Source organism: Chroicocephalus ridibundus, chromosome 2 (genome assembly GCF_963924245.1).
Source record: "Chroicocephalus ridibundus chromosome 2, bChrRid1.1, whole genome shotgun sequence".
NCBI lineage: Eukaryota > Metazoa > Chordata > Aves > Charadriiformes > Laridae > Chroicocephalus > Chroicocephalus ridibundus.
In genome coordinates, this window is record NC_086285.1 from 138,164,018 (window position 1) to 138,176,755 (window position 12,738).

Here is a 12,738-nt window from a genome sequence, read left to right on the forward strand (position 1 = left end):
ATTTTTTCCTATCTCATCCACTAGAGAAGTAAACATTTTCTGAAGTAGAAACAACCTGAGATCCTCCTTGTCTTGCCTAGCAGCTAACTTCTCAGGTGCAACATGGTGTTAAGCATTTGTTCCCATTAACAATAAAAGAACTCAGCTGCAACAACGATGTTGGAGAATCAAGCTTTCTTTGGGGCAGTGAGGCTTATTTGCCAGTTCCTGCAAGTAATTTTGGTAGGATAATGATCACGCTTAGGCTACTTGCTGCTAGATAGAAGGTGTGCAATCTGGGACAGTACTGAAGCTACTGGATCTCCCAGAACGTACTGACATGACCAGCAAAACTACAATCTCTCTGACCCTGTAAGGTAAGTGGTGAGACACATCCGTCAACTACTTGGAAGTGCTTAGCTAAAACTAAATCTAGACTAGTCCAGGACAAATTATTGGCTCACTTTTAGGTGAGCATGGCTCTCTATAACCAAACAACTCATGGAGTCTGTTGGAGCTGCAAAAACACTATATGCCTAATATTATCTAATCTAGCTGCGTAGCTTCTTCTGCTCCATGAAGCAGAAAATATTGGAGACTGCTTTCTCAACTGGTCGTGCAAATTACCCATGTGTTTCCTGACATTTGCTGGTACAGAACATGAGTATGGCAGCTGTTCTAAAAAATACTTCTGTCTGGTAGCCAGTAAGGTAGTATGTTCTAGGATGAAAGCAGAACAGGCTTAACCCAGTATCCTCACTGGCACTTGATGAAACTGCTGTTCAGTGTTCTTTGGAAATTGTGTCTATCATGTCTCAAAGTTATTGGGATGAGTGTAAAGGCTGTAAGATAAGTCTGGCCCAGAAGGAACCTGTATCTTTCATACACACTTGGGCTACTGTGGAATTTAGATTAAAATTTCTACATTTATAATCAACCTGGATAAGTCAGAAGTGGTGGCCTTTGGATTCGTGGCTGCTTACACAAAATTTGTGAAGATCCCTCACCTTCTGGTGTACATGACGAAAATCAGTGTGCTAAATATACCAATACTTTAGGTTAGCACAACATTATTTTAACGTTCTATAGATAACACCATCCTGATTAACTTCTAATTGTACTCATATCTCTATTATGAAGATAAATGCAAGATTATTAACATTGCATATGAAAAGAACAATTCAATTCTGAAAAAATCATTTAACTTCATATCCTGGAGATAAATGAATTTTCAGGAGCTGAGGTTAAAGGTCTGCTTTACATGTAAGGAGAGATAATGACTTTTAGTTGCTTGAGACTGCAGAGATGTCAGCCACTGCATGCGCCAGCATAACAACAACCAAGAGCTGATACCAAATACATAATTTAGTCTTCATACTGAAATGGCAACTTTCTTATTAATTCTGGGAGAGTGTCAAGTGCACTTGACACTCTAGAATACTTCAATCTCAGATATCTCTCTGTGAATTTCAGAGGCAAGCTGATCTGCCTCCTGCCTCACCTTTCCTTTTATCTTCAAATTTGACTGTATTCTTAAAAGTAACATCTCCAAAGAAGAAAAACTATGATGCACATTGAGAGAAATCATTAATTCTGATGCTTGAACTAAATCTGTTTATTACTTGTATTATTTGGATTACTGCTATCCAAAGTCATGACGACTTAAATCTCTGTGGTTTTAGCTTATTGGCTGGATGGCCAAATTCTCAACCTGCTTTTAAGCAGGAAGGTGGTCTGTGCTTCGGCTACCTGGGCTAAATCGATACCTAACACAACTTGTGCAGAAAGCGCGTCCCTCACGCTTGAAACTTGCTTAGTTTATGCTGCTTGTCAAGGTACACTAGTAATGATCCTCTCTGGAGAGAAGAAAATATACAAGATGATCTCTCTTCTTTTTTTTTCCCCTTCCCCACCAAGCAGACAGAAAAAACCTTTCTCTTTTGAAACAAGAGCAGTCGATGAGCTTGAGATGTGTCTGTCTGTGATCTTCTGTGACCTGCTTTACGATGTGAACAAGAGGGACAGTGCTGCCAAGAACGAGAGTGTCGTTGCTTGGAGAGGAAAGTGCCCCTCTTTCTCTTAAAGTAGGGCTTGTTAATGACGTCAAGATGAATGGAAAAGCAGGCACTGACTCCAAATAGCCACTTCAGTGAGACTGCTGGAAACCGAGCTAAATCCTCTGTCATTCGAGTTTGTGAAAAGGCAAAGGCAAAACAGATGAGAACTGTTGCTCTATTTATTCCTCTCTGTGCATATTAGTAACTCTTCATGCTATGAAGCTGCTTATGCTTCTTAAAGTTGCTTACACTTCCTGCTGCCAAACTCAAGCCCTTGCACTTTGGGAGCCTTTGTCTTCGCTGCCTTTCCTGAGGCCCAGCTACTCAAATCTCCCTTTCAGGTTCTGTGTCATTTTTTTCTGCCTCTACATGCCTACCAAATGGGGAACCTGCTTTGGTGAACATGTAAAGGTGGAAAAAGGCAAGGAAAAGCTCATTAACATCTTTTTTTTTTTTTTCCTTAACAGGATGGTAATGTTAAGCCTTTTACTAATTTGGTATAAAATTTCCTTTAAAATCAAACAGCTTTATTCCTTTTCCTGACTTGTATAGAATTGATTTAGTATAGGTGAGGAAGCAGCAACTTCCCTTCTCAGGAAAACCTGAAAATCAGGTTAGGTTTCTGGGGCTGTGAGAGTACAAGGAAGGTCCCAGACTTGTCCAGCTCAGTAAGGAATGAAGCAGGTATGTGATGGAAGACAGCTGTAGGAACCAAGCAAATTCCCCATCCCTTTTCTGCTCCCTGAAACAGACATTCCTATGGCACAAGGAAGAAATTTCTTACTCCTTGCATTTTATAAGGCAACAATTCTGAGGGATTATCTAGGGATTTACTGCAAAGCAGTGTTTAGTTTCTGGCATCTGGAAGAGGTGAGCTATTTGCACGTGTTTAACATTCTTACTGGAAACCGTATTATGATACTGCTGCAATAAATCAGCGTATAGAAAAGATTATTATTATCACAAATTAAACTCCAAACTAATTCCCTAAGAGGATCTGGACTTTTTAAGTAATACGTTTTTCAAAACACTGGAAAAAAGGTCACTGTAAGTCATCTATTTCTGCACATCCCTGTCTCAGAGTAGTGGCATGTACCTGTGACCCAGAAGGTGTTGTTGGCTTGGATCTTCAACTTCAGTTGTGATTAATTAAAGGCAGATAACTTTAATTCAGTCATAAGGTTGTAATTTTCTGAACTGCAGTAAGGGTAATTCACCAGCTGTTGTGTGGCCACCAAGAGAGCAATCTGTACTCGGGCTATGTCCTTGTGGCTCCAGCCTATGCCAAATACAGGGTTTAACTCTCTAACTATTGGTTAAGGCAAGCTGAATCATTACATATTTTCTGGCTACTGTGGTTTGGCTGATATCCCAGATGGGACTGTCCGGAGTAAATGTGGATGTCTAGAAAATGGGTATCTGTATCAAAGCAAGTCACCTTGGATTCCTCCTTATACTCAACAGAGGTCCAACGGTGGATTACAGAGTACAAGTGTTCTCATTTTAAGGTCATTGCCAATGCTAGAATAACAACTTTGTAAATTGTATTATAAATTGTATTAATATCTTGTAAAAGTGAGCAAGAGTGCTCCTACATGAAGCTCTGTATCTTCATGTCAAAACTTAGATGAGGTACGTTCTACTTGATGACAAATGATAATGAGAGTCGGATGCACTCTAAGCTTTTATCCATTGGCATTAACTGAACTTGAGCAGATGAGGGATTATAATATTATGGTTATCCTTGTCTCCGGTAATTAGCTATTTCCTCTTGAATTAGAATCTAGATGATTTGTAGACCATCCAGCGTAATTTTCCAACCATACCTTGAAACACTGGTCAACATTCAGTCTTCCGTGTTTAAAACACAAAGCCATGGATCATTTCCTTGATCTTCAAAGTCACCTTTGTCTTTGTAGTTCTAATATCCAGATGACATCTTGGCCCTGACTAACTGCTGCTTTGTATCCCTGTAATCATTGGGGAGCTAATAAAGTACAATAGATTAAATACTCTCAGCAACGTAATCTTTAAATTAACAATCTGACTTTCTCTCTTGCTTTTTTAAAAAAAAAAAAAACAAACCCCAAAACACTATATTGCAAAGACTGTAAATCCTGACTGTGATAATTTTATAAAATTTTGGGAAAGAAGAAATATCCCTTAATTGAAGAACGATGTTTTTAAAATTCTCCTGCCTTTATTTTATTTCATAACAAAAGCTGATAATGCTGTTCTGCTGAGTTCAAAAATAGCCTTCAAATTGGCAAAAATATGCTGCCACTTCCTTTGGTGAGAGTAGGAGGTTGAATATTTGGGATTTTTTTTCCTAGGTACCTGCTCTTTCCATAAAATCTATGGAGTTCTTATATGACCAGTACATGCTGTACTGGGTCTGGCTGTGATGGAGTTAAATTTTGTAGCAGCGTGTACGGTGCTTCATTGCTGGCTGGTGTCAACCCACCACAGACCAACACATGTAAACTTGACTGGATGACTGCATACATGATAATGCAAAGGTTACCATTGGATTGCATGAATCCTTGGTTGAATTTTCCAGACAGCAAACAATAAAATGCCATAAAAAATGTGAACTTGCTTGATAGTAATTTCCGCCATTTTGGGCAAGTGCTACAGTATTTAGGAAACCTGACTGACGAAGGATAGCATCCAAGCCCTCAGCCACCCAGTCAGCTGCACAGGCAGGCAAAGAGGGTGAAAACAGTCACATCAAAACCCCTGACCTTTCTAGGTTTCCAGGCAGTGTCTGTTCCAAGCAACTCAAGTACTCTCTTCCTACTGCACATCTTGATGTGACTGATACTCCACCTGTGGCTTCCTTTGAACTTTTTTTTCACCCAGGAGTGAAGGATATGCAACAACTCCAGTAAAGACTATTTCAGCTATTTAAGTCTTGGCTATAAATCAGAAGCTGTTGTTCGTAACATACACATCATTTTCATAGAGTCTGTCATGTTAATTTACCTCAGACTTGCCCTTTAGTGGGTCATGTTCCTGGTGTGTGACCTGACTATGCAGAGGAGATGGAACAACTCTAGACACGAGCTGAGCCACTCTCTCACTGGATATTGGAAATAGGCTCGCTGCCACCATTTCCCCCTCCGTTGGCTGTCTCTTGATTATGTACTCTGTGCTGTCCCATTTCTGGACCTGGTTCAGTGCCTGGCTGTCCACAGCCACAATGCTCCGAGGAAATGCAAAGATAATCCCAAGCCTCCTCTTCATGCTACAGTTACACCTGAGATTACAGTGGTATTTCAGTTCCCTCCTTAGGCTGGTGTTTCTGTTCTACTCTGACTACGGAAACATACAGTTTTGGATTCATATCACTTAATTTCAGCCATTCAATAATCAATTAGTCAACTTAGCTAAGCTAGCCCACTAAGCTCCAGGTACAGACAAGGTGCAGTGGGAAAGGCAGATCCAGGCCATATACTAACAGTGTATATTTTATGGCCAGCTGCACCTGGAAGTTAACTTCTCTTGCCATTGGCTACAGAGAGAACACAAATGACTATCTTAAAATTAAACCTCCTGCCTGAACAGATTTTGGTCATGCAGAATCAGGGAGTGATTATTCAACACTCAGAAATGCCCATATGCCCTCCTGGGGTTTCATGCTGCAGATCATTAGTTTAATAGGTTTTGTGTAAAACTGGTGGGCGGTAGTCAGTACTGGCTTAATCTAATACCTTTATTAAAGATGGAAATAGATATAAAATCCCTGCCAATAAAACCTGTGGATGACACAAAGACTGGCAGAATGATAAATTATGACAGATTAAGGGCTGGTAATACAGCATGAGCTGGATTTGGTAACAAACAAAACATGTTACAGTGTGCCTATAAAATGGGATGCTGGAAAAAGGTAAATTTGTAAAGGACTTCGACCAAACCACAAAGTGTTAACATCAGTCTAACAGTGTGACAAGCAGGGCTAATGTGGTTCTTGAGGGTGTTAAGAGGAGTAGGATATTTTTATGGTATTAAGGATGCTGGATGCATAGAACTGCTGCATGTCTTGTACAGGATCAAGAGAAGACTCGTTGAAGAGCTGCACAAATTTTCTGAGGGATGAAAAAGTGTCTCTCAGTGACTGAGAAGGAAGCTGAACACAGTATAATCATCTCGCCTTCACTGCCGATGCACAGCAAAAGGATACTATTACGTTTGATATAGCTCCTTATTCTAAGGTATAACAACAGCCTGTGTCTGAAAGCTGAAATTGGACAAATCGAATTGAGGTACACTCCCTGAGCGAGTGAGATTAATAAAGACTGACAGAAATTTTCTGTATCTTGTTTCCAAGTCAGTACCAGTTATTTTTTTGTCATCTTCATGTTTCTGGAAGATACTTTTTAATCAAATTAAAATGATGCGTTCCACTTGCAGGTATTACCATGTGAAGCTGAATGATTTAGGAAGTACAGAAATCTGGCCAGATTAATATCTTAACTTCTATGAATCTACTGCAGAAAACACACCCCTCGTGGTTTTCTTGAAGTCCCTGGTCCTGTCTGTTTCTCGGTATGGAGTATCTGTTTCCATTTCATTATTTTTTCCAGAAGTAGTTGTGTTTCACAAACATTCTTGCTGTTAGTCTGCATGTCTTTTCTTGTTCTCCTGTAAATATGGGCAATCTAGTGGAAACCTTTCAATCTTACAGTTTTACAGTCATATGGTGCGTTTTCATTGAACCCCTCACCCAGTGTGAAGGAGATCATGATGCTTTAAAGGCACTTTTTGTTTTGGTGGTGATCCCACGCATTTTGGCACTGATTGTCACGCTGGATCTGGCTAGTCTGCCTGGTTTCCTTGAGAATGAAACCACTTAAAAAAAAGAAAACAAAAAGAAAGAAAAAAATAAATTCAAATTGTGTAGTCTCTGCCAGAAACCTGAGCAAACTCGTGGGGAATTGAATGTCTTGTAAAGAGAAAAGTGGCGTTGATGGGAAATGCAAACATTTCACAGCATGTGGTCTTGAAGAGCTCTTAGCATCTGCAGTATTTAATTTCCTACTGGGGATAGGATGTGATGTATCATCTGTTAAAGTCAAGGGCTCTTATTTACTAAGTAGGAAAGATATTTTCCATTGTTGTCAGGTCACTGCACTCCACTGCTGTTTTTTACAAGTGCCTTAGAAATGCCCTGTAAGGTATTCTGTACACATGTTGAACTGTCACACCGACCCTGCACTTGTGAACAGAATGCGCTTTGTGAGATGAGGGTAAAGGCATATATTAAACCACCTTCATCATATGAATTATTGCTAAGGGCAATAAAGCATTCCCCTTTTCAGCTTTCCTGGGTGGATAAAACACTACTGGTAACTGAGCACCAAGCGGGGAACTGAACACAAATAAGGTACGTACTTTTGGTAGATGTACTGGCTCTGTGAAGAAAACCAAGTGCACAATAACACTTAGAGCTGTAAGGTTTCTGCCCATTAGCTCCATTTACTGCCAAAGCTGCTCATGCCCAGAAAAGCTGAAATATAAGAGTCAAACATCCCACCAGTACCAGGCCTGAAAGCAAACCAAGGAGAGACGCAGATTGACTCCTGTAGCAGTACTCTTCCAGAGTCTGGAAATACTTCGTGCTGTACTTTAAATCGATAAGAATGAAAATCATATATCACCCTGTCGTGGTTTAACCCTAGCTGGCAACTAGGACCATGCAGCCGCTCGCTCACTTCTGCGGTTGGGATGGGGAAGAGAATCAGAAGAGTAAAAGTGAGAAAGCTTGTTGGTTGAGATAAAGAGAGTTTGACGAGTAAAGCAAAAGCCGTGCATGCAAGCAAACCAAAACAAGGAATTCATTCACCACTTCCCATTGGCAGGCAGGTGTTCAGCCATCCCCAGGAAAGCAGGGCTCCATCACACTTAACAGTTACCTGTGAAGACAAACCCATCACTATGAATGTCCCCCCTTCCTTCTCCTTCCCCCAGCTTTATATACTGACCATGACATCAAATGGTATGGAACATCCCTTTGGTCAGTTGGGGTCTGTTGTCCCAGCTGTGTCCCCTCCCAACTTCTTGTGCCACCCCTGCTCGATGGCAGGGCAGCGTGAGGAGCAGAAAAGGCCTTGAGTGCTAAACAACAACCAAAACCACCAGTGCACTATCACACTATTCCCACCCCAAATCCAAAACATAGCACTAGACCAGCTGCTAGTAAGAAAGTTAACTCCATATTGACTGAAACCACCTCAGGTGGCTGAATCTTGTTATCCTCCCCTGAGATGCTGCTCACCTGAGAAGGTGAATCGGCAGCACATATTGTTGCTGTATGGCATTCCCCTGCACCTTACAATCAACCCATCCCGTTTCACAATGAAATGAGAAAGGATCATAAAAGTTTAGCGTAATAGTCAATCTTGTGTCAGAGAAGCCAGATTTTCACATGGATTTGGTGCTCAGAAAAAAATGACACTAGCTTTAGAAGCCAAAAATGCTGAAAAACAGCAAAATACAGCATCCTGCTAATTCCTGGGGTGGTACCAACTGAGTTATTGCCGGGTTGCCTGATGATAAAAGAAACAGGAAACTTCAACCTGAACTTGCGCCCCAGCTGCCTGTGTGGTCCAAGGCTGAAAACAGCCAAAGTCACTACATGCACTACATGCCATAGACACAGACATGTGAATGTTGCCTGATGAAGATGCTGTATGCGACTGCTCTGCCCGCGGACTTGAGGGTTTTTACACTGCAGAGAAGTCCCTGCAGACCAGCACACAGCTGTAGCACACGCTTGTATCTACCTGGCCATGCACCTGCTCAATCAAAACTTCTCCCAAGCTGATTGAGGATGAAAAGCAAGCCTGAAGGAAAAATCCAGGAATTCCCAGAGCTGCTAGTAGACTAAGCAAGCTGAAACAACTCCACTTGATCAATCTCACGAAAAATATTTGCAGTGTTCATACCTCTGTGCCCTCTGTGGAAAGCTTTTAGGAACCTACTCCAGAGACTGGCCTGCCATGGCTACTTTTTGTTTTTTTTTTTTTTTGTTGCTTTTCTTTCCAGCAGTGGCTTTTCAAAAGTGGGAGATGGGCAATAATATAATGCATAATGTATAATTCCTGCTATGGCAAGTGCCATTCTGTCTGTGGTTTGATGAGGTCTTTTCTTGAGTGTTGCTGGCACATTCTGAACTCTATCTGGTTGGCTTGCTCAGGGCTGGATAAAGATGTCTTACAGAGAACAGTTTTACAAGTATTTTTTATGCAAACATCAAAGATTTTACAGTTCATAAAAACTGAGACAAAACGATCTCTTCAGACTTCATGTCTTACAAAGACAAGTCTGAAGGGAGGACCATCACAAGAAAATCTTACTAGAAGACCCCCAAGCAGGTTCTGTTACACCTCTAAGACAGAAAAGTTTCTCAAGAATGATTAATGGAAAGCGGTTGTGCGCTTAAGATGGGGCAGCTCAGTGGTCAGGGAACACCTACCAGAACCAGCTGGATTTGGGAAATTATTACTGAACAGGCATACCTCAGGGTAGAAAGTGTCTGAGATAAACTGTAAATGCCTCGATATTAGATTGCAAGAGCATTGCAAAAGAGAAAAGAACCAACAACAAACCCCCCCAAAACTAATTCACTTGTTTCTAGAAACTGAAGAACAAGGGCCTCTGCTCTTATCTTCTGTGTCTTCTTCCAAATGTTGGCTCTTTTGAATATGGTATTTAAATAGATTTTCATTAAAACTTTGTTTCTTAGCTTTCTAGATGCTAAATTTTATCATTTTGATTAGTCTCTTGAATTCATTTTTTTCATGGGAAACAAAAAATTATCATTAAGGTATTAAACCCTAGCTTATTTTTAACACTATTTCCGTGATAAAGACGCCACCTTTAGCAAAACTGCTTGAGTTAGAAGACGGACAGATGGGTTATTAGTAAGTGGATGTAATAGCAGAGACTTGATACTCTTTTCTACGTGAAGCAGATTACACGGGCAGTTTCCTCACTAAATGGGTTACTCCCTGCAGTTCAATTTCCAGCCTTTTCCCAGTCTATTATTCCTTCTTTCTCTTCAGGATATTCTATGTCTTCATAGTTATTGCCTTCTTATTCTTGCAAATAAGACAGTAAATTAATTCATCCCTTCTCTCCTATCCCTATTTCTTTTATTTCTATTTCAAAATGGTGTTGATAAGAGAAGTTTTAAAATTAATATCATATATATACACTCACATATATATTTACATATATACTATATGTCTATATGCATATATGTGTGTGCGCTCATATAAAAATATATATAAAAACCATGTCTCACCTAGTTCTTCCATATAGTTTTCAAATTTTTCACAAGAGGTTGATCTCAGATTCCCCAAAGATGATCCGTCACCTTTCTGTACGCGGTGAAGTGCTGCTTCTGAAGGATAAGAAGACACAGCTGTTTTACTATCGTGATGCAAAGGAGAGTCCTTTGCAATCTGTCCCTACCTGTGTGACACACAGAAAACAGCACTTTTCTAGTGTATGATGACACGTGCCACTAAGCCAAGATTGAAGGAAAAAAGTACCTCAGAAGTCAACCTACAAGCCCTTCGCTTTCACATCCCAGTCTTCACAGCATTTCGCTTTTCCCATTCACAGCTGAGGAGGGTAAAGCAGCCTAGCTGAGCCTGAATGGAAGCAGCAGCTAGAACCAAACACAGGCAGGACCGCGTCTGCTTCCCACTCCTCCACGCTGTTCTCACAGGCATCGGGAGTCAAGTCTAGAAAGGTGATTTTGCAGTTTTGGAGGGATCCTGGTGACGCCGGTATGGCTTCCCAGAGGCAACAGATGCTCAGTGCTCCCACCAGTCCTTGTCGGAACATCCACAATAAGCAGGAAACATCAGAGGGAGACAGGGCCGGTCACCTAGGGAGACATAGGGATACTTAGTAAATCTGAGTTTAAGATGTGGCAGATGAAGGCTTAAGGCTAGTTTACAGTGATGCCAAAGAAAAAGATACGAGGAAGAAATGAGTGTTAAGAAGACGACAGGAATTTGTGGTTTTGAGAAGTTGATTCCAAAGTGACGAAAGACCATTTCTGGAGCCTCTGAAAGACAAAATGGGGAGTGAGAGCTCAGGGGGAACTGGGGAGGAAGACATTGCAGTTGAAAAGGAGGTGAGGAGATTCAGGGATCTGCTAGAAGCGGAGAAGAGATGAGATCGCTTCTGGATGTTGGCAGCAAACAGAAAAGAAAATAACACAAGCATGAAGAGTTCTGGTCAAATAGTGAGTGATGGGGGGGGAGCTTGCCACATACAGCTTCACATACCCAGAGAAGAAACAGGATCTGGAAGTTATCCAGGCAGGATTCAAGGACTTCTCTGCATAGTTGCTGGAGATGTTGTTGTTAAGGGCTGAAAGCTGTATATATGTTTAAATATTAACCAAACAACTGCCCCTGCCTCTTGCTGGTGCTATATGTTTCTGATCTGCAAGACCTATTTTTGAGCCTGCTTCTCCATTACAGCATCCGAGGGCTGGCGCTGGGTAACCCTACTAATGCCACTGGTCACTGCAAAGCCAGGAGGCCACATCTCAAAGCAGTTTTCAGCATCTCAGCTGGTCCCACCAGGTTGTCTGGCCATACCCTGCACTGTGCACCACAGTGCTTCTTATTGTTGCCTTTTTTGCAATGTCCAGCCAGAAAGTGAGCAATGCAACCTTGGAACAAGATTCCTGTAGAGAAACTGAAGGAAAAATCAATTTTCTGGGTAGATGAACATAGGATCATAGAACTGCCTAGGTTGGAAGGGACCTTTCAGATCATCGAGTCCAACCATCAACCTAACTCTGACAAAAGCCATCACTAAACTATATCTCTAAGCACTATGTCTACCCATCTTTTAAATACCTTCAGGGATGGTGACCAAACCACTTCCCTGGGCAGCCTGTTCCAATGCTTAATAACCCTTTCAGTGTAAATATTTTTCCTAATATCCAGTCTAAACCTCCCCTGGCTCAACTTGAGGCCACTTCGTCTTGTCCTGTTACCTGGGAGAAGAGACCAACCCCTACCTGGCTACAACCTCCTTCCAGGTAGTTGTAGGGAGCGATAAGGTCTCCCCTCAGCCTCCTCTTCTCCAGGCTGAACAACCCCAGCTCCCTCAGCTGCTCCTCATAAGACGTGTTCTCCAGACCCCTCACCAGCTTCATTGCCCTTCTCTGGACCTTCTCCAGCACCTCAATGTCTTTTTTTGTGGTGAGGGGGCCAAAACTGGACACAGTACTCGAGGTGGGGCCTCACCAGTGCTGAGTACAGGGGATGATCACTTCCCTAGTGCTACTCACCACCCTGATCCTGATACAGGCCAGGATGGTGTTGGCCTTCTTGCTTTCTGTTGCTTAGGTCCTTCCTGGGTGTTAGAAGCAGCGGCTCATTTTGTGACCCTTTACCACCATCATGTGATTGTTTTTCCAACTGTTTCACTTCCTGCAGGTCATCTAGCAAAGCACACAGCATTTTAAAATTGATTCCTATTTAACTCCTGCTGGATGAAAATAAATGAGTCGTCCCATTAATTGTTTTAGAATTTGACAAAAGCCTTCATGTTTTTAGAGTGGCTTATTCCAATAGGGAGGTAATATCTTTCATTAAACCAACTGAAATCATTGAGAACAAACACACTTTTGCTCACATAAGGCTTTTCCTCAGATCTGAAATGGACA